The 21,982-nt window shown below is 36.4% G+C and overlaps 1 long non-coding RNA gene across 1 annotated transcript in view; it reads right to left on the bottom strand.

The window, feature by feature from the left end:
- The window catches only part of LOC131519928 (uncharacterized), a 67,583-nt gene extending 45,887 nt beyond the window's left edge, over nucleotides 1-21,696 (bottom strand). Inside the window, exon 1 of the long non-coding RNA XR_009265880.1 lies at nucleotides 15,836-21,696. This is a non-coding gene — a long non-coding RNA (uncharacterized LOC131519928). The remainder of the gene's footprint in view (nucleotides 1-15,835) is intronic.
- Nucleotides 21,697-21,982: the final 286 nt, after the last annotated feature.

A 21,982-nucleotide genomic window follows, 5' to 3' on the forward strand; every position in this document is an offset into this window, starting at 1 on the left:
GCATTCTCTGTCTTTAGTATTGGTCAGACTCTTAAACTTCAGAAGTCTTATAGAAAGAGCACTAAACCAGGAGTTGTGACAACCTGAGTTAGCACATTGGCTCTGCTACTATCTGTCGGCAGCATCTTGGACAAATAGCTCTCTGAGCTCCTCTAGCCGGGTACCATTTCTCATTTATTTGTTCTTTGTACAGAGTCTATCAGAGTACCTAGAACAAGGTAAAAACTACAAAAAAACAAAGTTTGTGGAATCAAGAAATATTTTAATCAATTAGACAATTAGTATAGGAATTGAAAGCTAAAGAGCTTGGCACATTTTCAGCTGGCTACCTTGTGGTCACTCTTTGGATCTGGACTTGTAACAAATGAGATGAGGAATGATAATAATTCTACAAATTTCTAACCTCAGTTTTTAACAGTGAACTTCCAAATTTTCAACCAAATCTCTCCAGTCTGTAACAATTCTTTCTACATCTACCCTCTCATCCATTTTGTTTATTTTCCTCTGAAATTCCTCCAAGTTTCCAATCTTAAACAATAGCACTTCAATCTAGTTTAAAAGTTATACATTTTTGTATTTCTTTTCTAGGCTGAGTTTGACCCTTACTTATTTGCAACTTTTGAAAACTATCTTCATTTACGTCATTAAAATGACAAGCTTAGCGCATTTATAAACAATACCTTTAAGCAAAAATACAAAACAGTTTTTAAAATAGAGGTGTAAATTGACTTCATAATCAATGAAATCTATAACTACAAAGTTATTTCATTTCCACATGGTTTCATTTAATATCTTGTTCCCAAATAGAAAACTAAACCTGGGTGGCTCAGTCTGCTAAGTGTCTGGCTCTTGATTTTGGCTCAGGTCATGATTTCATGGTTTGTGAGCTCCAACTCTGTGTTGGGCTCTGTGCTGACAGTGGGGAGCTTGCTTAGGATTCTCTCTCTCTCTCTCTCTCTCTCTGCCCCTCCCCCACGCTCTTTCATGCTCTCTGTCTCAAAATAAATAAACTTTAAAATAAACGTATAAATAAATAAATAAATAAATAAATAATAGATAGATAGATAGACAGGTAGATAAAATTAATAGGCCCATCTGACCCTATGTTAAAGGCAACCATTCATTTATGTATATACAAACACACATGAAGGGACTACATATTATTCTTTTTGCTAAAGCATATAGAATGTATATAGAGAGTGCAAATCTTTCAATTATTTCTAGAATATTGCTACAAACATTTATAAAAGAAGCTTCAAAGACATTTGTTTGTGAGTTTTCTAAGCAAATATGGTGAGTAAATAAGATGATGTCTTCAAATCTGTATACTTCACTATGCACCCCTCTTCACTATGGAAATTAATTAACTGGCATCATGAAATAAACAATATAAACTCCAAATGTTAGCGAGAAAAATTCTTGCTTTTGTATTCAAACTGGAAAATGGAAAGACATACGTGAAGAGTAGACTGTCTAAAATCTTAATGTATGGGAAGAGTAGCAGAATATGCTACCCAAAAATATGCTGGTTTGATATAGTGATTAATCTGAGCTGCAGGCCTTTGGAAAAGAGTAAATGCAGGGACAAGCTTTCTCTTCTGCCTAAAGACAGACCCTCCAAAAAGAACTCAATGGCCATGAGTTCCCTCCCTGACTTTCATCAATGAAGGAAGACTGACTTTTGTCACAGAGGAGAAGACGAGAAGTAGACACGATGTGGGAACTTTGTCACAAATGATCATACCTCCCATATATGCTTCCAAGGACCCATTCACCTTTCTTAAAATCATTTAGGCTCTTCTAAGACTAAGTCTACATCCTGCCTCTCCTTTCTCTGTTAAAACAGTATTTAAGCCTGAATTTTAAGCAAGCTTAGGGAGTTATTCATTTTCCCTTGGGTATCTCCAACGTGTACATATGTATCAATAAACTTCAGTTTTTCTTTTGTTAGTCTGTCCTTTATTACAAAGGTCTCATCCAAGAACTCAGAAATGTATATTCCTCCTTTATATGTGATTCCAGAAAATTACATATCAACTATGAAATGCAAATTTGGCTTTTAATGCTCAGTTCCTTATAAATGTTTTAACCTACCATAAATACTAAAACATACAGTAATTATCAGAAAATATATATTTTTTAAATAACCATCTTGAGACCTAAAGAAATCAGGTAGTATGGAGGAAGTCATGAATCTTCCACTTTTTGTCAATAGTTTGAATGTAATAAATAGCTTACCAATTGGTTGTGAGTCTCTGACCTGTAGAGTCCACATTTTTAGTCTAAAAAATATCACAAATCTGTGTACATAAAACTAAAAGGTAGTAGCTAGAATAATTGACATCCCAGAGGGATAAAGAGAGTGCAGAAGTTTAGGAAGCCTAATTGTCTTTGTGGACACCAATATTATTGCTCTTGGTAGAACTAGCAACCCACTTTGCCTTTCTTGCAGCATATTCACAAGCGAGCCAGCATGTTGTTTTGATTTTTCATTCTTCGCATAAGAAAAGTGCAATTCCTAGTAATTTTCAGAGACTTTGAAATCTCAATAGGAAGGAGAGAAGAAATATAACAGCAAAAAATATAAGAAAAAATAATAAATATAAAATTTGATTCATAGCTAGCAATTACAAAGAGTGCTCATCATTTCATTTAATAAAGGTATATCCTTAAATGTTAAGTTGCATACTATAGGCTTTATTGATGCAGGGGTGTTGGAGAAGAAAAAGGTTAGTATGAGCACTACTAGTTTAGGAAGCCGTCAGTTCAGAATAGATTTTTAAGTTGGCCTTAAAAAACATGAGAGGATAGTGTTGACCTAGAAGGTTCGCAGCCTCTGAAATAGCTTAACACTGGCAGACATATCTCGTAAAACATTTATTTAGGCACCAAGTCCCAGTGTCTGCAATTGGAAGGACTTTTGAGTCAACCACCTACTGGTCTATTTGGTTGTACAAAACATCTGTGGAATGAGAGACATGATAGACAAATGTTACCCTGAGTACCACTTGGATATGGATAGAATAACAGAATCACTTTAGGAACTTTAAAAATTACAGGCACTCTTTAGACCTACTGAAACAAAATCTACAAAGGGATGAAGAATTTTTATTTTTTTTACAAGCCCCAGATAATTCTGGCAGTTGGTAAGATTTGAGAATTACTAGATTTGAGTTTAAAGTATATTATTTTGTCAAGACGTTTTTCTTAGAACTGACAATGAGCAATGAAATACTGAACAGTAATTCTGATAGGACTTGCTGAATACGGTAGCAGCACCCTCACAATTAAACTCACCCTGGTTCTCTTTTTTTTTTTTTTTAAATTTTTTTTTTTCAACGTTTTTTATTTATTTTTGGGACAGAGAGAGAGCATGAACAGGGGAGGGGCAGAGAGAGAGGGAGACACAGAATCGGAAACAAGCTCCAGGCTCCGAGCCATCAGCCCAGAGCCTGACGCGGGGCTCGAACTCACAGACCGGGAGATCGTGACCTGGCTGAAGTCGGACGCTTAACCGACTGCGCCACCCAGGCGCCCCATGGTTCTCTTTTCTTTACAAAGCTCCATGCACTCTTTATCAGCCTTCAGGAGTGTCCAAGATGAAGGCAAATTCCAGCTCTTCCTTGATAAGAGGATAGAGATCAAAGTGTTTGGTACTATGTTAGAGAGGGCCATTGGGAAAGTGGTATGTGGTTCTAGGAAGAAGGACATAAATATATGACTAGGAATGAATACTCACTGACTCTACTTCAGTATTATAATTCTCTTTTTTTTTTTAAAAAAAGCAATATTTTTTGTTAACAGAAGAATTACAAAATAGAATGATTCTAAAGGAATAATACAAGCACTTTTAACTACTTTTACTCTATACAAAGTACTAGTTTACAACGAGGTTAAACTTGCAATTCATTCAAAATTTATGTTGAAATGTGTGACTCTCTCTCTCTCCCTCTCTCTCTCTCTCTCTCCCATCTCCCTTACACCAAGGCTTCCAATCATGATGTTCATAACTTTTCATCTTGGCATTCTTTAATATCTGGAATGTCTGTATAATAGAATTTCAGGTATCCTGGAAGTTGGAGTGAAGAATATTTGGTTACAAAGAGCCTTCTACAGACACAAAAAATTTTACCAAGTAGGAAATAAGTAGGAAATACTTATATGGTTATATAAGACCATAGAGTCACAACTCTTACTAGGCATGTATCATGATACTTAACTACTGATCCTACATAAAAGTTAAAGTTCACTCTGTTTTAGAAAAAAAAAATATTGCACAGAGTAAGGCTTACTATTATGTTTACAAGAAGAGAATAATATGTAGATACATTCATTCATTCATTTGGTATTTGCTAAGAGTTTTCTATGTGCCAGGAATTATATGCTAGAGATGCCAAGATTAAATGACACTATTAATTGCATAGCCTAGAAGTGGAAATAAATGTAAACAAATATTGGCAACATACTATGACAGGTGCTAGAATAACAAGATGTAGTGGTTTACCCAAAAGGAGGGGATAATCAACACTTCTTTGAGAATGTGTGGAAAGAATTAAGAGTAGGTGAGACATTTAAGATGTATCTATAAAGATAAGTAGACTTTGCTTACATTATCTGGGGAGAGGATAAAAGGGAATTCTAGTGTAATGAATATTTCATCATCATTTTTCCTCATCCAGATACTCAGGCTGGGAGATTTCTCTCTCATCAAATGCCGCACAACCACTTACTTGCTGTTTTCAGTGTTCACAAAATGTCCCAGCCATTAAAAATCGGATGACCTGTTCATAATGGGATTGCTTTGGATGACAGTCAGCAAAATCTTGGGCAATGAACAGATGTCTTTTCTGCTGAAGAATCCACAGACAACATACAGGCACCTGTGAATGCAAGACTCTCCCTTAACAACTACATGAGCAGCAGCTAACAGGGCTCCTCAACACAAGTGACATGTGGTGGCCACCAAAATGGCAACAGAGCATCACAGGAATCAACTTGCTCTTTCACATCAAATTGAGGTTGAAAAACCAGAGTGATAGTGGTTCTCTTGATGCTGATTTGCTAGCCTCATCCATTCCCTTCCCTCCTTTCTTTCTCGGTGGTCCTCATTGAGTAACCACACGACTCACCCCAAAATTAATGACCACTACCACCACCATCAAGGGTAGGAAGACCAAGGAGTTCGTTACTTTATTTCTAACTTATTATCATGGCATATACTCTATGTTCTGCTTCCTTCAGAGCCCTCTTCTTGATCTTAAGAAGCTTTTCTTCTTTCCATAGAAAGCTGAGTCTTCTAAATTAAAAAAAAATATATTATTTTCAAAATTACTGCTTTTGATGATGGATCCAAAAGCCTATTCTGGAAGAAATGTCAGTTGTTTTTGTTTTTTTGTTTTTTCTCTAAATGCTTCTTAATATTTACAATTCTAATTCTCTTCAAAGTAATGAATGCCTCTGACCAATTCCAACCAGGAAGAGATTAGGACAAAATTAATATTTCTAAGTAATATCTCACTACATTTGTCTGTGAACAAAATGATAAAAAGGAAACCTGGCAGATCGGGGTGGGGCAGTTACTTTAAAGATTATATTTCATAAGTGTAAAACAATCCTCTGAGGTAGATGTTACCATACCTCACGTGATTGATGTAGTTGTTAAGATTTAGGCTGTGCCCATGGTCACAGTTAGTGAGTTGGATTCAAATACAAGTGTTCTGACTTCAAGTCTAATGCACTTTAAGTTTGATCTATAAAAAGAAATAACTAGGAATAGTGTAGCTCCAATTTCCACACTGCATATGCATGACTTCTAAATGCAAAAATTCAGACATATCACTGGCCAAATAACAAGAATATCTAACATTTATAAGTAGTTTACTATTTAGGAGGCACTATGCTATGTACGTTATATGAGCTAATTGTATTTTTACCAAAACTTTATGAGATTGGTATTACCATTAATTCCATTTGGCACTTATGTCAAGTAGGGCTTATAGAACTTATGTAACTTTCCAAAGACCACAAAGCTAAAGGTGAATGAGCCTAAATATGAAGTCAGGACTGATCCTAAAATCCATGCTCTTAATGATTACTCTCTACTACTCTTATGGCTAATATACCTCTTTAGGGAACATACATCATCAAAGAAGTCGTGGTCCTTCCCTAGTTCTATCCTCTGCTTAGAGCATTAGAGAGCAACTTTGTTATGATGCTACTCTTTTGAGGAATTACATCACCTGAAACACCACCATTTGTGTATCCCTTTATCATGTCACATTAGCTTTTATTAGAATTAACTGCATAAGCTAAGTCATCCAAAAACATCATATATTATTAAAGAAGACTGACTTTTCAAAAAAAATCTTTGTGGGTTTTTTGAACTGCAACCTCTCACTGTCCCAGTAGTCTGTTAAATTTAACACAAAAGTATCTTAGGTAATATTCTCTATACACTTAAAATCTTTCTTTGGCTATCTCATGATTGTGGCTCATATAATAACTCACTTCACAGGATTTAATCATTATAATGTATGAGATATACTCAACATTGTATGTAATTTTTTTATTTATTCAATGAATACTTTGAAAACTTACAATGATCCAGGCAGTAGGGTTGCACAAGACCTTGAGGACTAGAAGTCATGGCCAGTCCAACAGACATGGTTCTACCCTAATAAAACTTAGGCCTAGAATGAAGACAGCCAATAAATAAAAACAGACAAATACACAATTACAATTTTGACAAGTAGGTGTTGCCTTGAAGGTCTCTTAACAGAAAGATTTTATAGGAGATAGAGGTCTGGGAAAGCATTCCTAAGTACATAATGGCTGAAGAGTCAGAGCTAAATAAGCGGGCGTGGAGCCAGGAGGAAGTACATTCCAGCCAGAGGGAAAGTCACAGCAAAGGTTCTATGCAGGACAGCCTAACTGGGTAGAAAAGCAAGAGAGTGATAGAATGGTTCTGAAGAAGTTTGAGAGAAAACAAGACCAAACCAATTAAGTGTAGTCTATTCTGTGAATAAGGAGAAATGGATGGGTTAGGAACACTGGTAATATGGCTAATGGATGGTTGAATACCAAACTTGCCCTGGAAGCAATGGATATGGTATTGTTCTAGAAAGGTTTAGAGACAGTTCCCCAGGAGCCATTTGTTTGCTACATTCCAGGGAGATAAAAATCTGAATATTCCTTTCCTGTCTTCTTAAAGAGAATTTGTTTGTTTTTCAGAGTAAAGATTTCTCTTCCTCTTTTTCCTCTCTCTCTTTTTGTGGAGATGAAGAAGGGTAGATGTGTTAGCTCCAATCTTCCTTATTTTCAGAGATTCTTTCCTGTGGTACAACCCGACAGCATGCATCGGTGAACATGTAGCCATCATGACTTCACCTTATTAGATATTGGTTTATGATTAACAGATGCTAAAATGTTCTATGAGTAATAAATGGACTGTTTTCTGAACAGACATTTCTGTCAAAGTATATTTGGGAATATATGTACACACATATATACAGACAGACAGACACTGCCTTAACTCCAGGCCTCAAATAATTCTACAAATAAATGTCTTTTATTTTTTTTTTAACACTTATTTATTATTGAGAGATAGGAAGAGATAGAGCATGAGCATGGGAGGGGCAGAGAGAGGGGGAGACACAGAATCTGAAGCAGGCTCTAGGCTCTGAGCTGTCAGCACAGAGACTGAAGCAGGGCTTGAACTTACAAACCTAGAGATCATGACCTGAGCTGAAGTCAGATGCTTAACCAACTGAGCCACCCAGGCACCCCAATACATTTCTTTTAAAAAAGCAGTTCACATTTTCTTTGTAAACTATTCATGAAAACTAGACATCATAAACATGAACTCAGAAAGAGAAATCATATCCACAAAGACTTTAAGTGTTTACATTACAAACACAGAATATAAAATACTAATGTCTAGTTGGTTTAAAAATAAGAGATAAATTTAACATTGTGTTCAGAGAATATAAAACTTTAAAGAATGACCAAGTAAATTTGCACACAAAAAAGAACTTCTGAAAATGAGAAATACTACACTCAAAATTTTAAAGTGAATACATATAGACTTTAGAGTGGATTATATGGGGTTTTGAGTAGATTAGACTCAGCTAAAAAGAGAATTTGTGAATTAGGCAGAGATCAAAAGCAATTATCCAGAATGTAGCACAAATTTACAAAGAATTAGAAAATATGAAAAATGTGAAAGAGAGAGTGAGATGATCTGACATATTAAATCAGAATTTCAGAAGTAGGGAAAGGAGAACAAAAAAAAAGGTAATTTATTAGCTAAGAATTTTCTAAAACAAATGAAATATACCAAACCACAAATACAAGAATCTCAATAAATTCAAAGTAGAGGAAAATACTCATAGTAAAATTGCCAAATGCCGAAATAAAAGATTGTAAAAGTAGTCAGAGGCAAAGATTAACTTTAAAGGAAGAGCATTTAGACTGGTAGCTTTCATCTCAACAGTGCTAAAGGAAGTGAAAAAGAAATAGAATGATAGTTGGAATGTGCTTATTGAAAAGCATTTATCACACTATAGTTCTATACTCATCAAAATGTCTTTCAAGAATAAAGGTGGAATAAAGACATTTTTCAAAAACTAAAACTGCCACCAACATATCCATGCTAAAAACAAGTCTATAAGATGTACCTCAAACCAAAGGAAAGTAATCCTAGTTGACAGTTCTATATACACAGACATAAGGAGCAAATAAAGTGGCATATGAAGATGTAAAGCTAGATCACTGACTGAATACAATAGTAGTAATATCTCTACAATTTAAAAATTAAAATAAACAAGGACAATAGCATAAATGTATGGAAAGAAATAAATCAAGCAAAATTTTAATGATCTCTAAAACATCTCAGAGAAGGTTAAAAGTATTGGCTAAATTTGGACTTGATCAGTTAAGGATGCCTGTAGTAATTTAAGAATAACATTTAAAAATATAAACAGAATGGGGTGCCTGGGTGGCTCAGTCAGTTAAGCGTCTGACTTGGGCTCAGGTCATAATCTTGGGGTAAGTGTGTTTTAGCCCTGCGTCGGGCTCTGTGCTGACAGCTCAGAGCCTGGAGCCTGCTTCACATTCTATGTCTCCCTCTCTCTGCCTCTCTCTCTCTCAAAAAAAAAAAAAAACATTAAAAAATATATAAACAGAATATATAGCTTCTAAACTAGTTCTGGGAAAAGAATAAATGATTAATTATAAAAAAGAAAAATAGAAGATTAGGGATAAACACAAATATATCAGCAGTGAATAGACTAAAAAGAAACCAAATGCTCCTGTAAAAAGATGAGGATTGTCAGATTGAATTTTAAAAAATAATCTAATATATGCTGTTAATTATTGTAATAATTCAGACAAGTTGAAAGTAAAAAGATAGGAAAAACACTGTGCAAACATTAACTAAAAGGATGCTAGTGTAGCTATATTAATTATCATGCAAAACAGATTTTAAGGCTGAAAGAATTTCTTGGGAGAAAGAGGGACAAAAGTTACAACTCAAATATATATGCATATATTTGCATATATAATTTTGTATCTGCTTAAATCATGACCTCAAACTACCTGACACAACACTGAACTGGAAGGAGAAATGAATAGCTCTGCGATCATAGTGGAAGATTTCAAGTTTGCTCATAATTGACATTAAAAAATCAGACAAAAATTTTACAGCATAATTAAACTTTGACACATAGAGAACATTATATCCATCAATTGCAAAATAAGTTTTTTTTAAATACACGGAATATTTGCAACATTGACTATATGATGGGCCATAAAAAACGTTTAAACAAATTTCAAAGGACTGAAATCATACATGGCATATCTTCTTGCCTCATGAATTTAAGTCAGAAACTAGAAGTAACAATGAAGCAAACAAGCAAAAAAGAGGGAATAAACTCACACATTTAGTATTAAATATAATCTATGGGTCAAAGAAGAGTTGGAAAAAAAAATGAGAACATTTTGACTGAATGATAAAAATCCTACATGCCAAATTTGTGGGATGCAGCTAAATCTGTACTTTTAGGAAACTTACAGTCTTAAATATTTATATTAAAAAACGGAAAGAATAAAAATTATTGAGTCTAGCATCCATCTAAAAAGTAGAATAATTTTTAAATGTATAAAAAAGGCAAAAATAAAATCCATAATAAATCCAAAGAAAGTAGAAGAAAGGAAATAGATTAGCAAACAGCAGAAATCAATAAAATAGAAAACACACATAGAATAGAAGAGATCAACAACAGAGAAAGTTGGTTCCTTAAAAGACAAATAAACAACAACAAAAAACACATACAAATATCTGTTAGACTAATCAAGAAAAGCTTAGAAGTCACAAATAAATGGAGAATCCAAAAGAATCTATCATATTAAGAGATTTGAGTAAGTGTACTGGATATAGAATGATATATAAAACTCCATTACATTTCTATACCACTGCAGCAAACAGGAAAAAAATTAGAAAAAGGTCCTATTTAAATAACATCAAAAATAATAAGAACTACTTATAAATCTAACCAAGGATGCACAAAATTCTATAGAGAAATTGAACTATTTGTGAGAGATTTCATAGTGCGTATAAGTATATGGAGAGATATTTGTGACCGTGAATTAGAAGATTCAATTATGTACAAATGTCAATCTTCCAACAGGTCTTCTAGTGACCTATAGATTTAATGTAACCCTATCCCAAATTTTAATGTAGTGCTGTGGGCAGGATGAGGGGGAGGGACATTACACAGCTATTTTAATTAAAATACTGTGCTGTTGATGCTGGAGTAGACACATAGACTAATGGAAATGAATATAGAGAGGTCAGGGAAGCACATACACATATATGGAAACTTCACATATGTTGATATAAAAATATCCAAAAAAATTATTTATATATATATATGTATATATATATATATACATATATATATATAGTATAACATATATAATTGTATATATATAGTATATATATGTATAGTATAGTATATAGTATATATTGTAGTATTGTATACTACAATTGTAGTATTGTATACTATAGTACATAGTATTATAGTATATATTATAGTATTGTATATACTATAGTATATAGCATTATAGTATAGTTAACTATACTATATATACTATACTGTATATATAGTAAACTTTTGTATATGTCAAAGCATCAACTGCAGGAAAAAAAAATGGCAAGTCTTTTTCAAAGAGACCTCTAGAGGGTGAGGTAGTGAAGGGTATTCAGAAAGTGGAAAGACACTCATAGAAAGAGATGTGATATACTTGTGATAAGAGGGAGATTATGAAACAGGGAGGAAAATGTGAATTGCATTCTCAATGTTTTTCTAGTCAAAATATTTTTTAATTGGGTTAAATGGTAATACAAATATTATGAACCTGCCTTAATTTTCTAATGTATTTTACTTCAAATGTCCAAAATTTAAAAATATATCATTTTATCTTTTAATTTTTAGTGTTAATTTTTAATTGTAAGTTTTAAATTTATAAAACCATATATGACCCAGGTTCTTTCACAATGCATACTATAGGCCTTCAGATTTAATTGTACATGCTTTGAAATTCTCTCCTTGACCCGACTATTACAGGTTTGAAAAGAGAACTGTGGCAGTAATATCAACTAGGCCCTCAGCTATAAACATAAAAGCACAGGAATAAGAGGAGAGAAGGGACTAGGGAGAGAGAAGAGCAGGTTTATTTCATTTAAATGGGAAATGATGGAATTTCAATGAATGGTAATGAGAAAGTGGGATTTCCTACCTTGTACGATATTTTCTTTTTTTTTTTTACAACGTTGTACAATCACCACCTTTAGTAAGTTCTAAAACATTTTCATCACCCCCAAAGAAAATCTCATACTCAATAAGCAATCGCCCTCTATTTCTGCCCCCCAGCCCATCCCATGGAAACCACCTCTCTGCTTTCTGACTCTATGGATTTACTTATTCTGCTTATTTCATATACATGGAAGTATGCAATATGTGGCTTTTTGCGTCTGGCTAGTTTCACTTAGCATGTTTTCAAGGTTCATCCATGTTGTAGCATATGTCAGCACCGCATTCCTCTTTATGGCTGAACAATTCCTTTGTATGTATGTATCATATTTTGCCTATCTACTCATCCCTTTACAGACTTTTAGCGTGTTTTCTCCTTCTGGTTATTGCAAATTGTGCTACTATGAACATATGTGTACAAGTACTTGCTGAATGTCTGTTTTCAGTTCTTTTGAGTATATAGCTAAGAGTAGAAATGTTGGGTCATAAGGTAATTTTATGTTTGCCTCTCTGAGGAACTACCAAAGCATTTTCCAAACTGGCTGCACCAATGTACATTTTTAACAACTTGTATGAGGGTTCCAATGTTTCCACAACTTATTATTATTGTTTTAATTATGGTCTTCCTGGTGGATGTGAAATGATATCTCACTGTGGTTTTGATTTGCACTTCCCTAATGGCTAATGATGTTGAGTATCTTTTCACATGCTTGGCCATTTTGTATACATCTTTGAGGAAATGTCTGTTTAGGTTCTTCACCCATTTTTTTTTTAATTTTTTTTTTTAACGTTTATTTATTTTTGAGACAGAGAGAGACAGAGCATGAACGGGGGAAGGTCAGAGAGAGAGGGAGACACAGAATCTGAAACAGGCTCCAGGCTCTGAGCTGTCAGCACAGAGCCCGACGCGGGGCTTGAACTCACGGACCGCAAGATCATGACCTGAGCCAAAGTCGGCCGCTTAACCGACTGAGCCACCCAGGCGCCCCTCTTCACCCATTTTTAAATTGGATTGTTTTTATGTATTCTGGATACTAGACCCTTGTCAGTTATATAATTCACAAATATTTTCTCCCAATCTGTGGGTTGTCTTTTCACTCCATCAATATTCCTTGATGTACAAATGTTTTTAATTTTGAGGAAGATCACTTTATTTTTTCTTTTGTTGCTTGCACTTTTGGTGTCATACCTAAGAAACTATTGCCAAAACCAAGGTCAAAAAGATTTACCTCTATGTTTTCTCCTTAGTTTTATAGTTTCAGTCTTAGATGTAGCCCCTTTTTAGGTGTATGTTTATTAAATTTATTCTATAGATGACTTTATGTGTTTTATCAATCCGATTCTCTTTTCAGTTTTATCTTCTGCTTAATTACTATGTTTAATATTTTTAAAAATTTTAATTCCAGTATAGTAAATATACAATGCCATGTTAGTTTCAAGTGCACAATATAGTGAGTCAATAATTCTATACATTACTCAGTGCTCATCATAAGTGTACTCTTAATCCCCTTCACCTATTTCATCCATCCCTCCACATACGTCCCCTGTGGTTACCATCTCTTTGTTCTCTATAGTTAAGAGTCAATTTTTTTGTCTATTTTTCTTTTGTTCATTTGTTTTGTTTCTTAAATTCCACATATGAGTGAGATCATATAGTATTTGTCTTCCTCTATTTCACTAAGCATTTTACTCACTAGATCCATCTATGTTGTTGTGAATGGCAAGATTTCATTTTTATGGTTGAGTCCTATTCCATTTAATAGATATTTATATATAAATATAAATCACCTCTTGTTTATCCCTTCATCTATCGGTGGACACTTGGGCTGTGTCCATAATTTGGCTATTGTAAAAAGTGCTATTATAAACATAGGGGTGAATATATCCCTTTGAATTAGTTGCATTTTTGTATTTGTGGGGTAAATACCCAGTACTGTGATTACTGGGTAGTAGGATATTTTTATTTTTAACTTTTTGAGGAACCTCCATACTGTTTTCCACAATGGCTCCACCAGTTTGCATTCCCACTAACAGTGCACGAGGTTTCTGCTTTCTCCCCATTCTCACCAACACTTGTTCCTTGTGTTTTTGATTTTAGCCACTCTGACAGATGTGAAGAGATATCTCCTTGTGGTTTTAATTTGCATTTTCCCGATGATGAGCAATGTTGAGCATCTGTTCATGTGTCTGTTGGCCATCTGGATGCCTTTTTTGGAGGTATGTCTATTCATGTTTTCTGCCCATTTTTAATTGGGTTATTCATTTTTTGAGTGTTGAGTTTTATTAGTTATATATATGTGTGTATGTATGTATATATATATATAAATATAAATATCTATATATAGATATAGATATTAGCCTTTTATCAGTTAAATCATTTGTAAAGATCTTCTCCCATTCAGTAAGTTGTCTTTTAATGTTGTTGATTGTTTCCTTTGCTGTGCAGAACCTTTTTAATTTGATGTAGTCTCAGTAGTTTTGTTTGTTTGTTTTGCTTTTGTTTCCTTTGCCTCAGGAGACATATCTAGAAAAAAATGTTGATATGGCTGATGTCAGAGAAATTACTGCCTGTGCTGTCTTCTAGAATTTTTATGGCTTCAAGTATCACATCTAGGTCTTGAATCCATTTTGAGTTTATTTTTGTGTATGATGTAAGAAAGTGGTCCAGTTTCATTTCTTTGCATGTAGCTGTCCAGGTTTCCTAACACTGCTTGCTGAAGAGATTTTTTTCCCCATTGCATATTCTTGCCTCCTTTATTAAAGATTAATTGACTATTAATCATGGATTTACTTCTGGAATCTCTAATCTGTTCCACTGATCTATGTGTCTATTTTTGTGCCCATACCATACTGTTTTGGTTACTACAGCTTTGTAGTATATCTTGATATCTGGGATTGTGATACCTCCAGTTTGTTCTTCTTTTTCAAGATTGTCTCATACTATATTTTCAAATGTCACTTCCCCCTGTGAATTATGGCCTATAAAAAGATAAAACTACAAATATTTTAGAAATACAGGGAAATATTTTTATAAACTCAGAGTATTGTCATTCATTTTAGCCAGAAAACACCAAAACAGAAAAAGAAAAGATATTTTAATTCAATTACACTAACGTTAAATATTTGTGTTTATCAAAAGACACCTCAAAGAGAAGAAAAAGATAAGCTTATCAGAAAATATTTACTGCATATGAAACTGGTATGAGCTAGTTTTCAGAAAATATAAAGAAGTTTTATGAATCAATAAAGAAAGGGCAGATAAGTCAGTAGAAAAATCGTCAAAAGAGCTGAATAAGCACTTGCAAAAAGACAAAACTCCAAGAGTCAAAGATGTATGAAAAGTTGCTTGCCACAATAGACAAAAAGGCAAACTAAAGCCACAGAGAGATACCATTAACCATTCATAAATTTGAGAAATATTAAAAAGTATGACATTACCAAGTGTTGATAAAGATGTAGGGCAAAAGGAGGTCTCATATACTGTTGGTGGAAGTGTTTCATGAGGCCATGAGGTTGGAAAAACAGTTTGTAATTACCAAGTAAAATTGGAGATGTACATGTTCTACAGCCCAATAATTTGTCTTCTAGGTATGTCTCCCAGAGAATATCTTGTATGTTAGCCCAGGGACATATGTATCTGGATGTTCACAGCACAAGTTAGGAAGCAACCTAAATGTTTATAAGCTGGATAAATGCGGTCTATTAATGTAGTAGATTGTCAAACAAAACCGACAATAAAAGAACTATACCGTCAGGTTGGATTGGGTTTGAGTTGCGTGTCAACTGATAACAATATCCTAGTGGCTTAAATGCATTACAAATGTTTAAGTGTAGCAGATATTTTGGGGCCACTGACCAAGGGAAGAAAAACATAAGGATGTGGGTAATGGAAGTATAACAGGCTGAGCCCCAATTAGCATATTCTCTGAAATATCAGCCTCCTTTCTTTCCTCAAACCATGTCTCTCAAATCCAGGTGATTGCCAAAGGTTTATAAGCTTTTTCATTACGAGCATCAACTGTTACCTGCTGTTCCTCCAGGCCTCAGGTTTGATGAAAGTGTACTCCAAATCTGTTGGTTTTCACCTTTGCTGCTGTGGTAATATCTGAGAGTCACTGCTCTTGTGTGGACAGCCTCTCACTGCAGGTTTTTCTTGCCCTGACAGGAAAAGAAAACAGGAAGGAAACTCCAAGAATCTAGTGTTGACAGTGCACATGACAGGGGACATTCCTCTTTATTTCCCACATTTTTGGGGACACACTCTCCTGCTCCTGTCTCTTCTCACCAACTTACTCTGAAGCAATTGAACTTTAAGCATGAAGACCCCTTCATTTGCACAGGTGTCTTCAAAAGGTCTGGAAAGAGCCCCAGCAGTGTGTTCACATGATTATATGTCTTTATAAAATTTGCAAAACTAATGTGTGTAAACAGGAATGAGTTGAGACCACTCACTGTCTATTTTCACCCTGACACACCCTTCAGAAAACTTCAGCTCATGTTGAGTGACATTACAACAGCTCAGAGCATTTTTGATACTTGGTTAAGGGGAAGTTGAACTGGGAATACACTAAAAAGATTTTAGGTGGGAGGGGTGCCTGGGTGGCTGAGTCAGTTAAGCCGCTGACTTCTGCTCAGGTCATGATCTTGCACTCCGTGAGTTCGAGCCCCATGTCGGGCTCTGTGCTGACAGCTCGGAGCCTGGAGCCTGCTTTGGATTCTGTGTCTCCTTCTCTCTCTGCCCCTCTGCCTCTCATGCTCTCTCTCTGTCTCTGTCAAAATAAATAAACATTAAAAAAAATTAAAAACAAAAAAAAGATTTTAGGTTGGAGATGCTTGGGTGGCCCAGTCGGTTACAACGAAGACCCATTTCTGTTCAGGTCATGATCTCGTGGTGGGTGAATTCAAGCCCCACATCAGGCCCTCTGCTGTCAGCGCAGAGCCCACTTCAGATCTTCTCTATCTCTCTCTGTCTCTCTCTCTCTGTCCCTTTCCCACTTGTGCTTCCTCTCAAAAATAAATAAACATTAAAAAAAAAGATTTTAGTTGGATATGGATAAATATCAATTTCTCTCTATTTATCTATCTCTCCATCCATCCATCTGACTAGATATAATTACATAATAGATACAAATAATTATATAATAGATACAGCTAAATAAAGATAAAGATAGAGATGGGGAAGAGACAGATAATTGCTTGTAGTCATTTCTGGGCAAGGTTAAGTTATTGCTAAGCATCCATGTGTAGTAATGGCTTGTAGGAATATTCATCTTGGCCACTGTGCTGACTCACCTGGTAAGAACACAAGTGACCGCCAAGAGTTTATATTATGATTCGAACATATATTATTGTGTTAACCACCCAAATCACATAAATACAGGGAGAGAAATCAGGTTGAAACACATGCAACCAGAGCCTGGTCTGTAGAAATCTTTCCAACCATTCATGTATGAAGAAATCTGATGGAAATGTTCCTAAATTTGTCAACAATCCCAAAAGTTTGCATGATATTAACTGATAACACATTATAAAACTAAAATTTCTCTCATAGTATCAGTACGTGTTTAAATTTTTTGACTAAACGTGTGTAGGGGAGGAAAAACTATTCTTCCACCCTCTTGCGGGCCCCGACGGGGTTTGAAAATTAAATTGACAATGACAGATAAACAGCAGAAGAGCACACAAATGTATTTAATATGAGTTTTGCCTGACACAGGAGCCTTCGTTAGGGAATGGAAACCTCAAGAGATGGTTAGATCAGAATATTTTATGCTAGGTTTGATAAGGGGTGAGCAGTTGTATAGAAATATGATAAGTTAAGGAGTATGGGATAAGTGCAGTGTGCTGGCAAAACTTAACAAAGTGGTTTGTGAAGTTCTCCTTGGCATCCTTTTGTCTTCAGAGATAAGGACACGTCTTTCCTCCAGGTGTTGGGAGGGCACCTCTTTCACAAGGGTTGTATGACCTGTTTCAGGAGAGAAGGGCTGGGAAGGTCAGATTGACATTCTTGCTTCTGCTATTTTTTCAAAGTTTTTCACCTTAAAATACTCCATATGCTGGGGTGCCTGGGTTGGCTCAGTCGGTTAGGCATCTGACTTCAGCTCAGGTCTGGATCTCGCAGTTCATGAGTTCCAGCCCTGCATCCGGATCTGTGCTGACAGCTCAGAGCCTGGAGCTTGCTTCAGATTCTGTGTCTCCATCTCTTTCTGCCTCTCTCTCTCTCTCTCTCAAAAATAAACAAACATTAAAAAATTTAAAAAAAATACTCCATATGCCAAGGTGCCATATTTTGAGGTAACTGATCCTCAACCCGATCACATGAAAGGAAGAGGCACTCAAAGAAGATGCAATGAAAATATGTAGAAAAAAATGACACGAAGATGGCTGGCGATTAAAAATGGTTATGTTTTCTGTATTTTGTGGTACTCGTTAGCTCCTTAAGATGGATATTTTGTTTTGTTTTTATTTTCTCATCTCAATAAATACTTACTTTTATACCTAATTTTATATATTTTTAAATTTGTTTTTTCTCTGAGGTACCCGCAAAGTACATATGCTTCAGGCTCAACGAAACCTGTTTGTGTCCCTGCCTGTGTTATATTTTCCAAGGAAGATGCTGCAGAGGTCGGCCCTCACAAGAGGCATCATTCTGGAAGGACATATTTAGGGCCCCTCTTTTGGAGCCCTTGCCACATAAAGGCAAACATATAAACATGAGCCTTACCCCGTGGAATTTCAGTCCCTAGTTGATGGACCTGTGTATATTGCCCCTCAATTTCTTTTCTCACCTGCGCATTTCTTTCCTCTTCTTTTTCCACTTGTGCAGCTTCCTCTCACTCTTCTACGCACTTCCTCTCGGTAGTACCTGATTCAGAGTTTCTGGTACTCCCCACTCTGCATCGTCTGTGAGACATCCCATGCCTAGCTCCAGGCCACCACTAGAAGATTGTACTGCACAAACCCCAACCCTCCTCATTGAACATGGCTTTATACTTCAAACTTCAAAGAAACAGCTTATGAAACCCTTCTTCCACAATTCCCTTTGTCTGGAATCCTACCTCTCGTCTGGCCACTGCCATGAGGGTCTCGGGTCATATTGCTGTCCTGATCAGAGCAAGGAAATTCAGAGAAACCCTGTGCCTCCAGCGGCTCTCCTGAGAAAGGGCAGGGAAACCTTCGATCAAAATGGGGTGTAATAGAGAAATCAATGTTTTCTGCCGGTGGACTTGATCTAACCTATGGAATTATAAAAGAAAAAAAAACATTGCTTTATTATTTTAATTCAATTACTGCCTGGTTTAAATGATATTCTGTGAACTAACAGGAAACTTAACCACCATCCTCGACTTTGTCTTTAAGGCAAATTGTGCTTTTGCATTACGCATAGCTGGCTTAATAAATGATTGTTGGGACACAAACTGTTGGTACATTGAGTAAACAAACTATTTCTTTCCCGTTTGTGAAGCTAAAACTCTCTTCCCCTATTTCTGTAATTGGAGCCGGTTGCTGGGTAAGCCATCACACTATCTATCACCTAGGCTTCACTATGGGTAATTATTAAAATGAATCCAAGTACATGGTATTTACGATCCCTACCCCACCTTTATTTCTTTTCTAAAGTGCAGGTGAGCCCTTACAAGGCTCACTTAATTTCTGCAAGAAGGTTCAGAAGCTGTAAGAACTCTCATTCCCTCTCCACTGTTGTTGCTTCCAAGGGTCACCCATTGTTTCTGTTTAAAGGAGCCATAATTTGAGGGGCGCCTGGGTCTCTCAATTGGTTCAGCATATGACTCTTGATTTCAACTCAGGTTAAGATCTGTCAGTTCATGAGTCCAAGCCCTGCCAGTGTGGAGCCTGCTTGGGACTTTCTCTCTCCCTCTCTCTCTGCCCTTCCCCTGATCTCTCTCTCTCTCTCTCTCTCTCTCTCTCTCTCTCTCATAATAAATAAATTAAAAAAAACTTTAAAAAAAGTATCCATAATTTGAGATGCAGTGCAGGAGCTCAGTGGAAGATCCATATCTGACCTAGAGCAGGTGCCCTGAAAAGACAGAGACCACACCCTCCACACATGGCATGAGTCTCCATTCAAGTTTTCCAAAGCTGCCTTTAGTTCCCCATTTCCTAATGGCCCATTGGTTTTAATTCAAGGATGTAGAACTAAGCCTTAGGGTAACACTAGACCAGTGCCACTCCAAATGTGGTCCTCAGACCAATGCTGCTCTGCAAACTGTTGCCAGTCAATGACAGCAGAAATACAGAAACTGAGAGTTCGCACGAGAAAACACTTATAGTCAGCTTACGCTGCAGTACAATGGCACATCCAAGCACATAATCAGTGAACTCATTTCCTTAAACAGGGAATACCCAGTTTGGATGTTACCAAACTCGCCTGTTGAGTTACATGTGATGTGAGGGGCAAGCTGGCTGGGCACCAGTGAGACTATGTATTGGTCTATGAGAGAGAGATCAGAAGCATAAAAACATATTTTTAAGAGCTAGTTCTTCATGATAGTTTGAAAAGCTTTGGTTCAGGGTACTGAGAGTGGGCTGACAGGCAGGGAAGTTTAATGACTGAGAGTTGGAAAGGACCCAGGGACCTCTGTAGAGAGGGTCCTGATTTCTTCACAATCTCGGAGTGATTTTCCCCTTTGCCATGCCCTTATGTTTGAAATCAGAGTATGAGAGTAAGGTGTGTCGGGTGCCAGCCTGGATAACACTCAACTGTAAACTGGCTCTTCGGAGACTGTAGAACGCTCTCCTGCCATGCAGCAGGGCAGAAATAACTTGCAGGCACACAGCACCGATGTCCAAAAGAAAAGCCACACAGGGACATCTAGTGGCAATGGGAGATCCCGGAAATGCACCCGAGGAGCCCAAGAATTTCCAAACCACTAGCCGCTTGGGGGCTTTACATTCATTTATTGAACTTCACCTCCTACCCTAACAAATCAGTCATTGCATTTGAAGGCAAGCAGAGGTCAGAAAGATTTGCAGCGCCTGAAACCTTCACCACTTGATAGACCACACCTAAAGAGTCACTGGATAGCCAAACAAAGCAAAGAGTGAAGACAGATAGATTCTTCAGGCCAGTGTGCTGAGGAGAGGATCTGGATGGGAGACCCTCATTTTACAGATGATTACTTCCATACTCTTGTTCTAGCTGTCTGCAAAACAGACCTGACCCTTGAGAGGTTGAAAAGATGCAAAGCTTCAAAATAAAGTGAATACATTAAAAACAGTCCTCCAAACTTGCTGATCTATAAATTAGCATCAGCAGAACTCTTAATGAGAGTCACTTGTGAGCTTCATGGCAAGATGACAAAGCCAAATCAAAGCCAGCCACCCAGACTGATAAAACAAAGCCCTCAGAAGAGGCAGGCTTCTCCTGGCCTTTGATGGTAGGACTGAAGCTGAAATAGATACAGTTGCATCAGAAATTCATTGTCAAAAGCTGACTCTTTCACAGGCAGACAGATGTGCAAATAAATTAAATTAGATCTAACTTAGATGATAAAAATCACAGTGGATTGTATTATGACAAAACTATTCAAAGTCTGTAAGCACTGATCTTTTTTTGCCTCTTCTATGTGTAGCAAGGTCAACTTTTACACATACTACGTGCACCCTAGTACAGCTTTTCAAAAAGTATCTACTTGATGTAATTTCAAAGTCCTCAGTTCCACCCGCCTACATCCCCGTCATCTAATGACAAGAAAAGTCTTAAATGTTCCCATGCATGCTCACCAACCCTCTTCTCGAGTACAATCATCCATTGCAGGCAAACTCCTACTGCAGTTCAAACTAGTTATTCGAGCAATTTCTCTTTGCAAGGTTCTCCTCTTCCTCCAAGTGAAATTTGGGCACATGAAGAAGTTCATACGGGGGAAGTGATGTCCAGTCTCTTGTATTTCTCTCCTGCCTTCTGCTTGTCTGAGCTTTTAAAGTTTTGCTTCAGTCTTCACATTTATAGGTTCTTCTACTCTCCCACCTCAGAGTGTTCTGTCTAAATGCACTCTAACAGGTCCATACTCGTGGAATCCCTGGGCTGTTCTCTCAGCACATTTAGTGTGTCTGGTAATATCCTCCATTCCCACCCAACCTCTGTCCCAGTGTCTACGTCTACCATCCACCTGCCCCTGTCATCTCTGCTGTGACCGTCACTAGAGTCACAG

This window comes from Neofelis nebulosa, chromosome 8, assembly GCF_028018385.1.
Source record: "Neofelis nebulosa isolate mNeoNeb1 chromosome 8, mNeoNeb1.pri, whole genome shotgun sequence".
In the NCBI taxonomy this organism is placed as follows: Eukaryota; Metazoa; Chordata; class Mammalia; order Carnivora; family Felidae; genus Neofelis; species Neofelis nebulosa.